General features: G+C 40.1%; 1 protein-coding gene across 1 annotated transcript in view; it reads left to right on the top strand.

Moving 5' to 3' along the window:
• JAZF1 (JAZF zinc finger 1) overlaps window positions 1-16,234 on the top strand; it is a 201,210-nt gene that overhangs the window by 113,250 nt on the left and 71,726 nt on the right. The gene's annotated exons all lie outside the window — the stretch shown is intronic.

Raw genomic sequence — 16,234 nt, 5'->3', positions numbered from 1 at the left:
TAGTACTTCATGGAGGTATTTCCTTTGTATATGGGTCAAGACACCTTTGTATTTTGTATTGCATTGAAATGCAGTGATTAGCAGCAATAATTAATACTGCTTATACTACTACTTAGATAAAGTATTTATAGCTTTAAGTTAATTAACATGAGTGTGAATTTTTGCTTGGTGTTTATTGGAACCTTTATAGTGCTGTTTGCGCCTCCGAGTCTGTTGGTCTGAGACTTTGGCGGCGATGGTTCTTGAGTTTGCTGTAATACCATGGAATGTGCAGCCCTGGCGTTGCAGCATGCTGTCAAGGCTCTTAGGCTTGGGCAGTCTAATGGAGAGAAACTCCTCAGTATTTGCACATTCTAAAATTTGTTTAATATGGATACTGCTCGTTACCTGTTAGTCATGAAAGCAGCTGTTGTGGGAACGGGTTTGGTTTTGTTTTAAAAAGTAAAACAAACATCCCAGCATTATTGGCACAACTGAGAAGACAACAGAGGCGTACAAATACTTCCTCTGGTTAAAAAGGTGATACTAAAAAAAATGCTAAAAATAAAAAGGTTTGATTCCAAAACTTAATGAATGAAAAATCCTTTACAATTAAGTTTTAAAGGAGGTATTTCAACTTTGAGATAGTAAGTACCAGAAATAGGAAGCAAGCATAATTTACTGGAGTACATTCCTGTCACCTTGAAAATGGAAAATGGGAAGTGCTATAGTAACTTGTATTGTTGGAAGCATATGCCATAAACAGAACAACTAAATGTGCATTTAATACAGTTTCTATAAAATACATTTTCCTTAGCTACAGAAATTGCTTTGATGAAAAATTTTCATCATGGTGTGGAAAAAAGGAAACTAGAATGCACCTACAATTGCAACTAAGATGCCTTAATTATATAGTGTTTCTACTGCAAATCACGTAATAGCTGTATTAGGGAAATGTTGAAAGCAAAGACTGTTGTAATCTTAAAATCTTTAAAAAGCCACCAAAATACTTTAAATTACATTAATCCTAGATTCTTTTTTAATAGTGGTTTTCTATTGATAATTGAGATCGTACAAGAAAGGCTATATAATAAAATAGGTTTTAAGCATTGATCCTGCAAGCAGTTACAGTACACTGGCGCAAATGTTTTCAGGGTAGCCTGTAAGCAGGCTGTTGAATGAGGCTGTTGAATGCATATAAAGTTTATTCTTGAGCACATTTGGGAGCGCAAATGAAGCCTGTGATCAAAACTGGGTGGCATTCTTGGGTGAATAGTCCAAGACTGTCCTTGCACATCTCTGAGCCAGTCCTAACATTTTTGCTCCTCCCCCCAGATTTTATTTTTAACTAGCAAGATTTTGCCTCACTGTTACCATTATAAATTCCTGCAGGCTCCAGGCTTCTCCCCCCCATTTCCCTTTCCTCTCAATGGTCATTGACTTCTCAAGAACAAATTTCCCTACTCTGCTTCCTTTTTTAATACCACTAGAAGTAAAATCGATCATTTCTGTGAGCATACGCATTTGTGAAAGGAATTAATTGCACATAAAGTTCTAAGCACTGCAAGCTGTCCCTGTGTCTTGTCCAGCTCACTAATTCTGGTTCTACTGCTATTACCTGTTTTTTCCAGGAGTAAAATTAACAGCCAACACCATAGGATTTAATGATCATTTAAAAGTTATTTTAAAATAAGCGGTAAGTCTTTAGGTAGTGATATATTTAGTATGCACTATGTTACTAAAGCAATAACAAGAAGAATGTTTTGGATTTGGAGGCAATGCCCTTTGACTACATCCGTGTGGTTTCTTGGCAGAGCATCCAAGCCACATGACACTGGTCCATTATTTCTTTGGCCTTAACTACTTTTTAAAAAAAAGGTGCTATGCTCAGTGCTAGATAGAAATTTAAAGTGCTTCTTACTCCTTTCTGTGCAGGAGGTTCACTCTTGGCATTGGCCACTTCCATTCATACCTGTTCTTTATCACTAGCATTATCTTCTGCTGCGTGTTTAGTGGGTTTCCTCTGACAGTCGGTTCTGTGTATGCATTTAGTTGTAGCAGTTAAACATGCCTTCAGTAAGTATAGCGATTTATGTTAAAGCTGCCTGGTAGCATCTACAGCTTTTGCAACACATTGCACTTTTTCCTGTGGTTCTGCTCTGACAGATTTTCCTGGGGTAAGCTATCAGCAGTAGTTAAGAAGCTAATGAAAGACTGTAGCCTCTCAGAGGTCATACCAAATAACTGGATGTGCCACCAAAAAGCTCTGCAGAACTTTTTCTCAGCAGCAGTGCAAATCCTGTTGCTTCCTTTTTTCTAAGAGCGTGAGCATTAAGTTGTTTGAATAACATGTGGAAGACCAACATTCAGTTTCCTCCTCTAATCCCTTAGGAGTGTTTTAATCAGAAGACTATTAACTGCCTTGGGGTAGGACATAATTTCTCTTCTTTGCTTCTTGATGTCTGTGTACTGTCATTGGAGTGGCTGTTGGGGCACAGTTTGGAATCAAACTTAAAGTCATGAGGCTGGAGAGAAGTAAGTTTGTTTCTCCTTGCTTGCTTTTTTAATAGATGCTTTTTGAGAAGGTGTATGCAAAATGGAACAATTCTGAAACAGTGAGCATCTTCCTGTAAAACAAGTATTCACTGCATCATTCAACTGATAAGCAGAAGATCAGACTTCAAGTCTTTCTAATTCAGGCCTGAGATTTCCACTTCAAAGGTGTATTATTGGTGGTACATTATAGACTAATCGAGGCATGCTACAAATAAATATAAAAAGCCCCTTAAAAACTGATTTTTAATCTCAGAATAGTTAGTTTGATTTTTTGAATGAAAAAGCAAAGTTTTAAAAAAAGGTAACTAGAAGAAAACCATCTTTTTTTTTTTAGTATAGCATACACTGTCTTAATTCTCATGTCATGATTCGGAAGCAAAAGGGTAGAGACAAGAAAGGCGCTTCCATTTTAGGAATCCTACTGGAGATCAGTTTTTCTGCACAAGAAAATCCGAGCCAGTGAATCTGGTAAACTATTGCTGTGCCACCTGTTCAGACTTGCTACATTTTATAGTGCCTAGTACCACAGTTCTTACCCTTTGTCTTAAAATTTAACTTTTCCTTTCTGTAATATGATACTGTCTTATTTGAATTGAATATCATGGCTCTGTAGAAGCGCAGTGATTCCCTCAGACTGTTGATTCTCATCACATTGAAGGTGCATGCCGATGCTTCCAGTAGCTGCTGGATTGAATGCATGTGACAGAATACAGAAACGAAGGGATCAAAGTAACGTGTCAATTGCCAGATAATATTTTTCTGTCTGAGCTTATTTTTAGGCTTGCAGTGACCAAGTAGATCATGTGTTTTTATTCATGTAGTTATATCTTTATGCTCTGCTATTTGACTTGTTCTGGAGATGGAACAAGACAAACTTCAGATGATAATTCAAACAAGATGTCCAGAAATGAATGTTAGTTAGGGTAAGGGGAATGCCTTTTGGTTTGGAAGGATTTATGCAGTTGGCTTTGTTTTCTCTTTTTATCAGTTTCAAGCTAAGCAAAACTGAAGATTTATATAATGTACAGCTCTTTTTATTTTATGTCAGCAGTAAAGATCAAAAAGCAGATTGGCATTTTAAGGAAAAGCCCTAATGCCATGCCCTGAAATAAAAATTACATGATGAATTAAAACGTGTAGGACACTGAAAGAATGTGTTTTAGTTGTGGGGTTGTTTTTAATTGAGAGGTAATTAGCTTTCTTCTGGCAATGCTCATATGGAAGGCTCAAGGACAGAAAAAATAACGATCTCATGAATCTCAAGTGAAAGAAGCATTGCCGAGTCAACATCGTTCCTTGCGAGTGTGCATATACACACGTCTGTGTGTGTAGTTTAGTTAGCAAACACTAGAGCTGGCAGTATAAATCCTTGAGACTTTCAGGATTCTTGTCTTTATCAGTATTTCTTCATCTTTTGTCAATGTGGCATGCCAAAACTGATGAAAAAATCATGTTGTCTTTCTAGCACTGGTTTTTGTCTTGGCTGGTTGTGTTTCAATTCCCAGCTTTCTGCGCAGGTCTCTTGCACAGGTTGCATCATTTTGGGAATGGAGGGGAGAAATTCTTCAATTTCCCTTGCTTTAAAAAGGAGGGCATTTCTTTTCTGTGATGTTTCAATTTGATCATAAGCAGTAGTAGTGCTCGCAGAAGGACTGTGTGTTTGCTGTATGAAAAAGTTGTATTCAGATATTTCTCTGTCAGCCATGTGGGGTAACAGCTCTCAGTATCTATTTCTGTGTATGGTAGCACAATGAGGCCCTTATTCTTTTTATACTCTGGTAATAACATATGCTCATTCTTTATATTACAGTTATTTAACACAACTCACAAAGCTATTTGAAAAACACAGTGATGTGCCGGTTTCATATCCTCTGCAGAAATAAGAATTTGTGGAAACTCTATTATGCTTTGATTTCAGACTGAAGGATGAGCAAAAATTTTACAGTTATGCATTAGTTTTCTTTCAAGTACAATCTGAGATAAAATGGCTGAAAACAGTGGCTGTTCTTCCTGTCTTTACCTCTCTCAGAAATGGCTGCTGTATACAGCTAGTTACCTCCTATCCTGATATGTTTTTTTCTTTAAATCACCACCAATAACAGCAACAAAACATTACATGCACAAGATAAAATTGCAAGTGGAGTAGATAACTTTTTAGGAAAGGTCCTTGCTGTCCAGTTTTTTGCTAAAAACTTGTCACGACCATCTGACCTACATGCGATAACTTACAGATTGGCAAACTTAGCATCCCAGGAATCCCGAGGCAGTCCAGACCAGCTGCTGGTAATATTCATTGACTGTGGCCTGACTTTTTTTGAATCTGAAGTTTACTTGTTACTCATCTTTTGTACAAAAGTAGTTGTGCTTCTTTTTCTAACTTACTGATTTTTTTAAAAAAGGTAACAATTTCATGGTAATGCTACCTGTTTAGATTTGCAAAAAAGCATGCACAGGATTAATCTGCAGTAAGACTAAAAATGAGATTTTCAAATAAATTTAGTAGTCAAAATGCAAATTATTGCATTACTTTTTTTTTCCTATATTAGCTTTTAGATATGTTAGCACATTGTGTATTCTTAGATTCCTTCCAGTAATAAATATCCCACTAATTTGTAATTTATTGAAATGTAACAACCTACACTCTGCAATAATCCCTGAAGTGTCTACGGGCACTTGATGTTTCCCTCCCTTCCCCTTCATTCTCATTTTTGCATATAACACTTCCAGGTAAGGGCTCTCACAGATAATTTGCAAAGTCTTGCTAGTATTCAACAAGGGACAGGGACTGTGAGCATAAAGGCCATGTAACAAAATAGAGTTGCAGCACAAAATATGTCTTTGTATCTTGTTGTAGACATTCAGAACTAGGGCTGCAGTTTGGAGGTTGCGTACCAAGGCTGTCCAAGTCATGCGTTAAGATAGCCTATAGCCTAGTCTAGAGATTAAGTGCAGATGAGACAATATTCTTAATGTTGGAGAACTTGGCTCATGAGGAAAGAATATTGATGTCATCTTCCACTACAGCAAATCTACTCCAAAGCGTTCGGTCTAAGCCTTATTTTCATTAAATATTTTTGCGGTTGGGTTGACCTCTCAATTTGATTTTGAGCCAGAGAGAAAGTTTGCATATCCTGCAAAGATGCATTCATTATCCCACCACTTCCTCTGCAATACTCCAGTGTTCCAAGAAATGGAGAACAGGTGGAGAGCTTGACAGAGTTGGCTTCTTCCCTAATATTCCTAATGAGGCCAGGGGTGTGTTCAGCAGGCTGACAAGGGAGTTCTGCAATTCATCAGCAAAATGCTCTTGGAAGACGGTTCTCTGAGATCCATGTCTGGGATAACACAGGTTATAACAGTCACCAAGCACCTTCAATACAGAGCTGAAAGGAACCTGTGTTGTGCACTGGAATCCCAGCTAGGATTCATGCTGTGGAAGTGCAAAACAAAATGAAGGTTAAAACTGAAGTCAACTGAAAGCAACTGGTGGATATGAAATATGAGAGTAAAAGAGAGCAATGAGGATATATATATTATGACAAGGAATTAATGAAGCTTGACTGTCTTGATTGTGAGCAGGTATTATATAGTAAAGGAACTTTTAATATGATCAAAACAGAAGTAAGAAGAAGAGGTTCCTGTGTAACTGAATCTTATTTGGCTTTTGATTTTCCTTTGGATCTGCTCTCATAAACTTGCAAAGTACTAGTAGTGCTAAGAGGAGGAAGCCCTGGCACATCATCTGTGATTTTTTTTTTTTTTAATCTTGTTATTTTTACTAAGACAGTATGGCATCATGTAATCAGACAATAATTTTTCAACAGTGTAGAAACATATGCAAAACCATGGGACTACCTTTTTGTTCTGGTTGTTATGAATGCAAAACCAGAGGATTGATTGCTCTGATCTTGTCCTTGGATTTTTCTGAAACTTCTTGTCCACACCTCAGAAGGTGAAGAAAATGTACAAGGCTGTAAAAGTGAGAATTCACGTGATGATGTAGAAGTAAAACCCTGAAACTGGTGCACATACATGGTCTACTTCTGATATACAGCTGTTGAACGTGTTTGTGAATACAGGTGGACACCTTTGACTTCTGAAAGTCTAACTCTAAAATCTAATTCAATGCATTTTAACAATAGTTGTTGTGTATGTTAGCATTACACATTGTTTGAGCAACCTGTCTTGGATTAAGGTAGCCTAAGACAGTCAAAAAGCTTGCTTGATTCAGCAAACAAACACTGTTGAAGAGAGGCTTTATTCAACTGATTTGGCTTGGTTATAGTACAATTAGTCAGGCTGATTTAATACTTTCTGAGTCTTGGTTTCCCTGAAGCAATACATTTGCAGACACTAGGTTTCTTGTTCTAATTTCCCTGAGAACTGAGAAGGGTTTTCTTTCTTTGTGATTGGTTGGTTGGTTAGTTTGTTTGTTTGTTTTTTAAATCAGGCATATCTTTTTTCCTCAAGTGGTATATGAGGATACAGGCAGAGATGGAAATAATTACAACAGTCATTCCATCTACAGGTGTAGATGGTCCACAGGGGTAGACACTGCTGATTTGTCCTCGATTTACAGAATTGTTGTGGGTTTGCCTTGCATGGCGGTTTAATATCTAGTCATTTCTAATTAGAATAGCTTTTGTAATGTATGCAAAAGACACCGTAACAGAGAGAGAAGTAGTTGCGAAATGTGGTACATGCTCTACAGCCGTGGCACTACTATCTCTACCAACATGGAGAGGTATTTCAGTGAGACTAGCCTCATCATCCTAAGTTTGTGTGACAGTCTATGTTAAACTCTCTCTCCTGTAATAGCGTGACCTTTCTTATTCAACATACCATTATTTCTTTGGTATCTGCTGCTGTTGTATTCTACAGGGAATAGTGAAGATGTGAGTAATTTTCCTCTGACTTTCTTTTAATGCTGTTAGACTGAGATTATTGAATCTGGGGGTTTTCATGTGGTTTGTTGTTGTTCTTCCAGCTTTTCCTCCATACAATCTTTTCCTGGCCTTTCTTGATGTGTCAGGTGTATTAATCTGTATTTCTAATGAAACTATCATAATGAGGCCTGCAGCCTGTTTTGTTTGTAACAGTGAAGCTCAAAGATTGTTAACGCTTTGTAGCTGGCTTCTGTTCCTACTTTCTTCTCTGCTCTTCCTGCTGCCCCCAGCCTCTTCAGGCTTCTGCCACCGTCTCTTATGTCTCCCTCTGTTGCTGGCTGGGCAAATGCTAGCAGTTTATTGGCCTTGAGGAGAGCATATAATCTTGGTGCCTCCTTACAAGCTGATGAGGGGGCATTCTGGATGGAGGCGCAGAAAAGGCGGGTTGTTCCACAGTTGTGCCACCATCAGTGTAGGGGATTGATGATGTGCCTTGAATCAGTAACTTTTCACAAGAACTCTTGAAATGGGAATAGGTTGGTTTTATTACTTGCTTTTGTAGTGTGGATAGCAAGACCATTCCTGTTAACATCCAGTTCACCCATAGTTCCTGTGGTGGTGGTGGTGCATTCCTTGACAATTTGTGATAGTAAGTTTCCCTGCTGCTACACACAACGTAATTTGTGAAAGTAATTTCAACACCACCAGAGTTTTTGTTGAAAGCAGTTTCCTTCCCTGCACTAACTTCTGATGTGAAACACTCTTAATAAAGGGTTTAAAAAAACCCCAACAAACCAACAAATCCCTCTGTTCAAGGTGAGTCTATGCTCAGTCTTTAATAGTCAGACCAGTTGTTCTTGGGGTACCCAGCCCCCTGAGCTGTAAGACAGGGATGGGGAGCAGAATGAAGCCCCCGTAATCCAAGGGGAAATGGTTAGTGACCTGCTACACCACTTAGACACACACAGTCTATGGGGCTGGATGGGATCCACCAAAGGGTACTGAGGGAGCTGGTGGAAGTGCTCACTGAGCCACTTTCCATCATTTATCAGCAGTCCTGGCTAATTGGGAAGGTCCCAGTGGACTGGAGGTTAGCAAATGTGGTGCCTATCTACAAGAAAGGCTGGAAGGAGGATCCGGGAAACTACCAGCTTGTCAGTCTGACCTTGGTGCCGGGGAAGGTTATGGAGCAGATCATCTTGAGGGCCATCACATGGCACATACAGGGCCCAGGTGATCAGGCCCAGTCAGCATGGGTTTATGAAAGGCAGGTCCTGCTTGACTAACCTGATCTCCTTCTGTGACCAGGTGACCCACTCAGTAGATGAGGGAAAGGCTGTGGGTGTTGCCTACCTAGACTTTAGTAAAGCCTTTGACACCGCTCCCCACAGCACTCTCCTGGAGAAACTGACTGCTTACAGCTTGGATGGGCGAACTCTTCACTGGGTAAAAAAACTGGCTGGGTGGCTGGGCCCAAAGGGTTGTGGTGAATGGAGTTAAATCCAGTTGGCGGCTGGTCACAAGTGGTGTTCCCCAGGGCTCAGTACTGGGGCCAATTCTGTTTAGTATCTTTATCAGCGCTCTGGACGAGGGGATGAAGTACACCCTCAGTAAGTTTGCAGATGACACCAAGCTGGGGAGAGTGTTGATCTGCTTGAGGGTAGGATGGCCCTGCAGAGGTATCTGGACAGGCTGGACCAATGGGCCAAGGCCAGTTGTATGAGGTTCAACAAGGCCAAGTGCCAGGTCCTGCACTTCGGTCACAACAACCCCATGCAATGCTACAGGCTTGGGGAAGAGTGGCTGGAAAGCTGCCTGGCGGAAAAGGACCTGGGGGTGTTGGTTGACAGCCAGCTGAACATGAGCCAGCAGTGTGCCCAGGTGGCCAAGAAGGCCAACAGCATCCTGGCTTGTATCAGAAATGGTGTGGCCAGCAGGAGCAGGGAGGTGATTGTCCCCCTGTACTCAGGGCACTGGTGAGGCAGGCTGCATCTTGAATACTACATTGTTTGGGGCCCCTCACCACCAGAAGGACATTGAGGTGCTGAAGCGTGTCCAAAGAAGGGCAGCGAAGCTGGTGAAGGGTCTGGAGCACAAGTCTTATGAGGAGCGGCTGAGGGAACTGGGGTTGTTTAGCCTGGAGAAGAGGAGTCTTAGGGGAGACCTTATCGCTCTCTACAATTACCTGAAAGGAGGTTGTAGTGAGGGGGGTGTTGGTCTCTTCTGCCAAGTAACAAGTGATAGGACGAGAGGAAACAGCCTCAAGCTGTACCAGGGGAGGTCTAGGTTGGATACTAGGAAAAATTTCTTCACGGAAAGGGTTGTCAAGTATTGGAACAGGCTGCCCAGGGAAGTGGTTGAGTCTCCATCCCTGGAAGTATTTAAAGGACATGTAGATGTGTTGTGTAGGGACATGGTTTAGTGGTGGACTTGGCAGTGTTAGGTTAACGGTTGGAGTTGATGATCTGAAAGGTCTTTTCCAACCTAAACGCTTCTATGATTCTGTGATTTGTGTGGGACTTCCTTTTCTACTATTTCTTATTTCATTTGCTCACATGCCATTTTTGAAAGGTCAGTATTTACCAAAAGTTGTTAAGCAGTTTAAACCAGGTCAGTCAGGCAATGCTATTTGCAAGAGATAGCTGAACAGTTTCTGTCCTCTATATAGAGGATTATCAGGGCTGATGCTCACTTTTTAACCGCAGAGCTTGAATATAAGAGCCTGTTTTTAATATTTCCAGCGCTGAGATTTTGAGCTTATGCTTTTAATGTGATCTTTGGGATCTGAACGACTACAGACATGCTATCTGTAACCTATGTTGATATCCTAGAAATGCCCTGATTTTGTACCCAGTGCTATATAGCAACTCTTTCATAAAAAGAAAACCAAGAGTGTTACCATTTTCAATAACAAAAAAAATACCTCTTGCTAAATGTAATTCTTATAAATCTTATAATCACTAAATATACTGTAAAAACAACATTTTGGGGGGGATTGTAAGTACACGCATGGGAGTACTTAGGTTTCCTGTGCCCATTAATTTTGCCATGTAAAACATATCCCTTTATTTTTTATAATTTTTCTACTGATTTCTCTTTCACAGTTCTTAGTCATTATGCACCCAGAGGTTGCCGGTTTTTGTGGTGGTGTTGTTTGCCATTTAATGTAGAAAGCTGGAAAAAGGGTTTGTGGGAACGTGTAGTGCAGTTATATAAAAATTAATGTATTCTTCTTTGTGCTAGTAGAAGAAACATACAATCAATAGGTAAGAACTCCTAATTTTTCTTTTCGTGCTCTGTGTGGTGCAGCCTCATTTATTCTTACTGGCACCTAAGGTCCTGTGCACATAATTGATCATTTGCATCGTACGTTTTAAGGGCCTGTGAAATGTTGCTGGTAGTTTTGATTTTGTCCATCTGGTTCAGTTAAAACAGTGTAACTCAGCACATCTAGGCTGGAAACTGTAGACAGTACCACTGCTCTACTGGAAACCAGCATACATCCCTTTCAGTTAATAATGATTTCCCTTTAGACTTAGGGCCAGTCCAGTAGGGGCTCTTGACTGGAATAGTACATTGACTTCATGTGTATCCACCTCAAAATCCGTTATAGGAAACTTCCTGTCACAGTTTCTAATTGACTTCTTTTACAAATCACATCTGCATAAATGAGGACTAACTTCAGCCATCTCAGCAGCACGTTGCTTGTAAGAGATCAGAGTTGACTATCCTCCTACATGGCTTGGACCATTAATATTATGAAGCCTATTTTTTCTTTAACAATATTTTTGTGCAGGGATTAAATCATTCCCAAAACTGAGTGTAGCATGGATTTAGTTTTGATTTCAGACTACAAAATTTACAAGATTTTGCTTACATGATAATGTACTATAAAATAACAACCTACATCCCTTCCCAAAGTATAGTAAGTCTAGGGATTTTTTATTTTAATTATTGTTTTAATATGATTGAGAAGTAAGGAGACATTGCTAGTAGTACAAGCTTTATAGGAAAAGATGTCATATGTTCAATGAGCTAAGCAATTAAGTGCATTTTGGCTTTGTATTCATGTGATCTGTAAAAGATGTTCAGTTTCCTCATTATTTTTCCTTTCCCTTTGCTACCTCAGTGATGGTATATGTAGGCAGAAAATACTGCTTCAGTAAAGTTTGGGCTTAGTTACTTCACATCCCGAATGTCTAAAAAGCATGCTGGGGGTTTTGTGCATGTGTTGTGATGAAAAGGCTTGCAGTTTCTTAGTAAATTATTATGGTGGGGAAAGAAAAGAACTATGGCACAGAGGTATTCCATCCACATTTCTTGAAAATAGTTTCTTGGCAAAAATTGTAATGAAGTAGAAGTCCATTAACCGTGAACAATTTTTGATTTGTAACAACAGTAATTGTATGCATGCTGCTTGTCAATGCATGTTCTCACATATGGTATAAAACTAAAACGTTGCTATCTGAAGAGTTCTTCAGTTTTGCTGATGTCCTCATTTTGTTTGAGAATTGTTTATTGGGGCAGCATGTAGGGCACAGTGAAACTTTCATGATGAAACCTGAAACTGGATGAAACAAACCTGAAGGTTGGATCAAGTTCATAAGAACATTTGCTGAGGTTTGTAGGTCTGGGTTGAATTTGCAGCCAATCTGTGCTCACTTACTGTGCGTTGAAAGAACCACAAGAAATGTATTGGTTTCATATGGTTTCAGCCTTCAGTCATTTCACACTACTGGTGACTTCAGTAAAAGCTGGACATTGCTTGCTCAAACTCTAGTGAAAGTGAGGACATTGCTTGCTCAAACTCTAGTGAAAGTGAACTGAGGCCCGTGTAATGTGATTTAAAAAGTCAGCTGTGGTAAGTGGTTTGACTGTTACCATCAGGTAGGAAGGAGACAGAAGAAAGCAAGAGAGTTTCGTGCTCCCAAAAGCACAAAGAGGAAAGGCAGGTGTAGGCAGGATCTCCCATCACACCTGAGAAGCTCCCACTTGGTCATTATTGGGCTGCGGTACAAGTGTCAGGATTGGACCGTGCGTGCAAAGTGGAGTTTTTGTTGACGGGGAAGAGAGGACAGGGAAAGGCTGATCAGCAAAAGTGAGGATAGCTTCCCCTTGCAGGTACAAACATGGGAGTTTTGTGGAAGATTTCTTCTAGTCAGGGGAAAACAAGGGAGAAATTGTAATTGTGGGTATGAGTATTTGGGGGGAGTAAAAGACTGGATCAGCTGAGTTACAGAATGACTGAAACATACAAAGAAAGGACAATTCAAGGGAGGGGATACACAAACTGAGTCCCGGAAACATCCTTCAGTGTGATAGGTGGGGGCCAGTATCTCATTTAGGCAGTTAGAGAAGGGAGGCACTAAATTTCTCATTGAAGAGTTATTTCTGGATCCTGATGAGTAGATGTAAAAGGAAAGCTTTCTATTTTGAGTCAGCTCTAGTAAATATAATCTTCTCGCTGCTGGAAGAACTTTCTTGCCTCATCCTCAGAAGATACTTGCTGATATTGGTGCTTGCAGCTCTGTCTTGTGAGCCCTTGTCCTGGTTTCGGCTGGGATAGAGTTAATTTTCTTCCTAGCAGCAGGCATAGTGCTGTGTTTTGGATTTAGTAGGAGAAGAATGTTGATAACATGCTGATGTTTTTAGTTGTTGCTGAGTACTGCTTATGCTAGTCAAGGACTTTTTCAGCTTCCCATGCTCTGCCAGGCGCACAAGAAACTGGGAGGGGGCACAGCCAGCATAGTTGATCCAAACTGACCAAAGGGCTATTCCATACCATATGACGTCATGCTCAGTATATAAACTGGGGGGGTTGGCCGGGGAGCAGCGACCGCTGCTCGGGAACTGTCTGGGTATCGGTCGTCGGGTGGTGAGCAATTGCATTGTGCATCACTTGCTTTGTATATTATTATTACTATTATTATTATATTGTTATTATTATTATTTTACTTTATTTCAATTATTAAACTGTTCTTATCTCAACCCAGGAGTGTTTCTCACTCTTACTCCTCCGATTCTCTCCCCCATCCCATCAGGGTAGGGGGAGTGAGCGAGCGGCTGCGTGGTACTGAGTTGCTGGCTGGGACTAAACCACGACAGCACTGTCACAGGAGAAGTTGCATGGATGCATGTTTGAATATCTAGGACTTGGTATTGTTCTTTTGAGGTAATGATGTAACAAATAGTTCCCTTTTTATTTCTCTGTCAATAATGCTGAAATCAAATTAGCTAGTGCTTGAAGCTGCTGAACTTTGGTTTTAGTTCCAAATGTATTTGGCAAAAGAAAACTCAATAATAAATAAAAAGTGATCTATAATAAATAAAAAGTGATCTCTCAAAAAATATGTAGGAAGCCTGGTTTCTGGGAACCCACCATACTTCATGCCAGTCAGAGTTGTGGAACCTGCTGGCCATTTTTTACTAAGCTTAACAGTAGGGTAGAGGTCTTAAAAGTTAGATAAATTAATCTAATCTTCATCTAATAAGTTGTTGGCTGGGCATGAAAGACCCAAATGAATGCTCTGGGTACTGAGGGAAAGGACTCAGCTGCTAAGTGCTGTCTGGCAATGCAGCCCTGGAGTAGCCTTGGCACACAGGAGTTTAGAGAAAGCAGGTTTCCGTTATTTTTGCTGGTCATAGGCAATTTGTTTTCTGTCCATATCATCTAATGGAAAACTCTCCACAGCCTTCTGTTGGCGCTCTAACGTTTCTCGCAGTAGTTCCCAGAACTACTGGTTAGTCCTTGGGGAACTCACTAAACACCTATGAGAAATTAAGTGCCTTGCTATAATGCTGGCTTCAGATCAGCGGGAGTTGTAAAGAACAACGTAAGGTAGAAACAGTTCTAGGAGGAACTTATAATAAGAATAATCACCCAGATATCCAAGAAACCTCCCAAATTCAATCTTCCAGTTATGTCTCTTTGGCACCTGTCTTCCTAAAGATGCTGCTTGCTGCAGACAAAGGCAGGCAAAGTCTGATGGAGATGAAATTGGGGCTGGGGATCCCATAGTAGCCATGACAGAGAACAGTGTCTAAAGGGACAAATGCTATCAGTCTTGAACAGTGGGCCTTCAGATGGGTCTGTGTGCTTATTTCATTTGTAGCCAAAAGTTTTCTGCTAACTTTCAACAACCGGTCCACAGTATCTGAACTACAACCCCAGTTTTCAAGTGACAGATGCTGAAGACTTGGCTAGATATTTACATTTACTTTTGGGTATCAAGCCTAAAAACTATGTACAGAAAGAGGGCATTCTCACAAGACTTTTACATGAGAGCAACAGTTCACAGAAAGTAGCATTTTCATGATCATGTCTGTGATACAGCTTAGAGAACAAAACCAGATAGTCCCTGGGGAGCAATTCAGCCAAAGTGGCTCAGAGTTGTAAGAACTGGTCACCATTAGCCTTGAAGCTCTTGCTGCCTGACCATGTATTTGTACTCTCTTTTTCCCCCCCTCCTGATTTCTTGTGAAAATGAAATTCATGCAACTCAGACTGTGCCTCTGTGGTGTTTTTTCCCCTGAATAACTTCAGAGCACTTCTAGTTCTCAGTGCATTGAAACAATAGGGACAGAGCTGATGACTTAGATTTGTTTTGGTGACGTGCTATGTGATTTAAGTAGTATCATGTAGGTTAAAAGGTAGTGGCAGGATATCAAAGGCTCGTTGCTGTGAGGAGGAGCATAGGATCTCACCAGGTCGGAAAGAAGAGTGAAAGGAGAAGAGAGTGGGGTCTACGAGGAGGCCATATTCACTCTTTACCCCTGTTCATGCATTATAACTTTGAGACTAAGCATATGTATTTTTCAAACACTGCTAGGTGAGGTGCAGAGGAAGGGAGGTGTTTTGCATGAAATCCTTTCTGTTGTACCTCTCACATGGGGAAGAAATGGGAAACGTTTTCTATGGAAATTAGAGCACGAGTATAAGAAATATTCCCAGTAGCATGTAAAATACCTAAATCTCTTTTTCCTCAAATACTGTCTCTGTTAACATAGCACAAGTTTCAAACTGCTCTTTCCTTGCATCATTTGATTTTTGGGAAAAGCATTAGCAAAGGTATGAAGCTGTGAGTCAAGATGCACAGGTTCTGTTCCCCATCCCATCAATTACCTTCGTGATTTGAGGCAAGCCATTTTCCTGCCCTTGTGTCACTTCCTAATCTGTCTGATGCTTTGGATGACTGTTGACAGATCCCTCCACATCTATGATAAAAAGTACGTTATGTCAGACAGGTGGTGTTGTCAACTGCATCTCTCTAGTTGGTGTCTGTTCCTGCAGCATATTGAGAATTACAGTTAATAAGCTAATCAAATAGAAGTATGTTAATTTAATTTCAATGAAACAGATGTTACTTTAAATTCCATAATATATAACATAGAGATTAGTTTTTCAAGACTGGACAAGATGGGTGATTTAATGTAAATTAAATGCAGAAATTTCTACTAACATAAGTGGAGACTCTGCTGTAGTTTATAAAGGTTTGGTTACTTTCCCTGCCCTCAACTGTTCATTCTCCTACACTATCAAGGTGCTCCGTCAAGGGTTGCTTTCTAGTGAAAGCCTGCACAGAAACATGCAGTACTGACAGCTGTGTGAAAATGTATATGCTGGGAGACTTCTTTCAAATTCCAAATACTTTGTGCCTGGCATTCATATAATAGCTTAGATCTGTTGGCTTCCTGAACTTGCTATTTGTCAGAAAAGGGGCATTTATGAACTTGAATGTATGGTATGTATACAATATAACTAAAATTAAGCTATGTAAGCTTCAAAAATTACATTCCAAGAACATACCAAAATT

This window comes from Pelecanus crispus, chromosome 2 (genome assembly GCF_030463565.1).
Source record: "Pelecanus crispus isolate bPelCri1 chromosome 2, bPelCri1.pri, whole genome shotgun sequence".
Taxonomy (NCBI): Eukaryota; Metazoa; Chordata; class Aves; order Pelecaniformes; family Pelecanidae; genus Pelecanus; species Pelecanus crispus.
The sequence above is the reverse complement of the archived record's forward strand: the minus strand, read 5'-3'. Positions and strand labels throughout refer to the sequence as shown.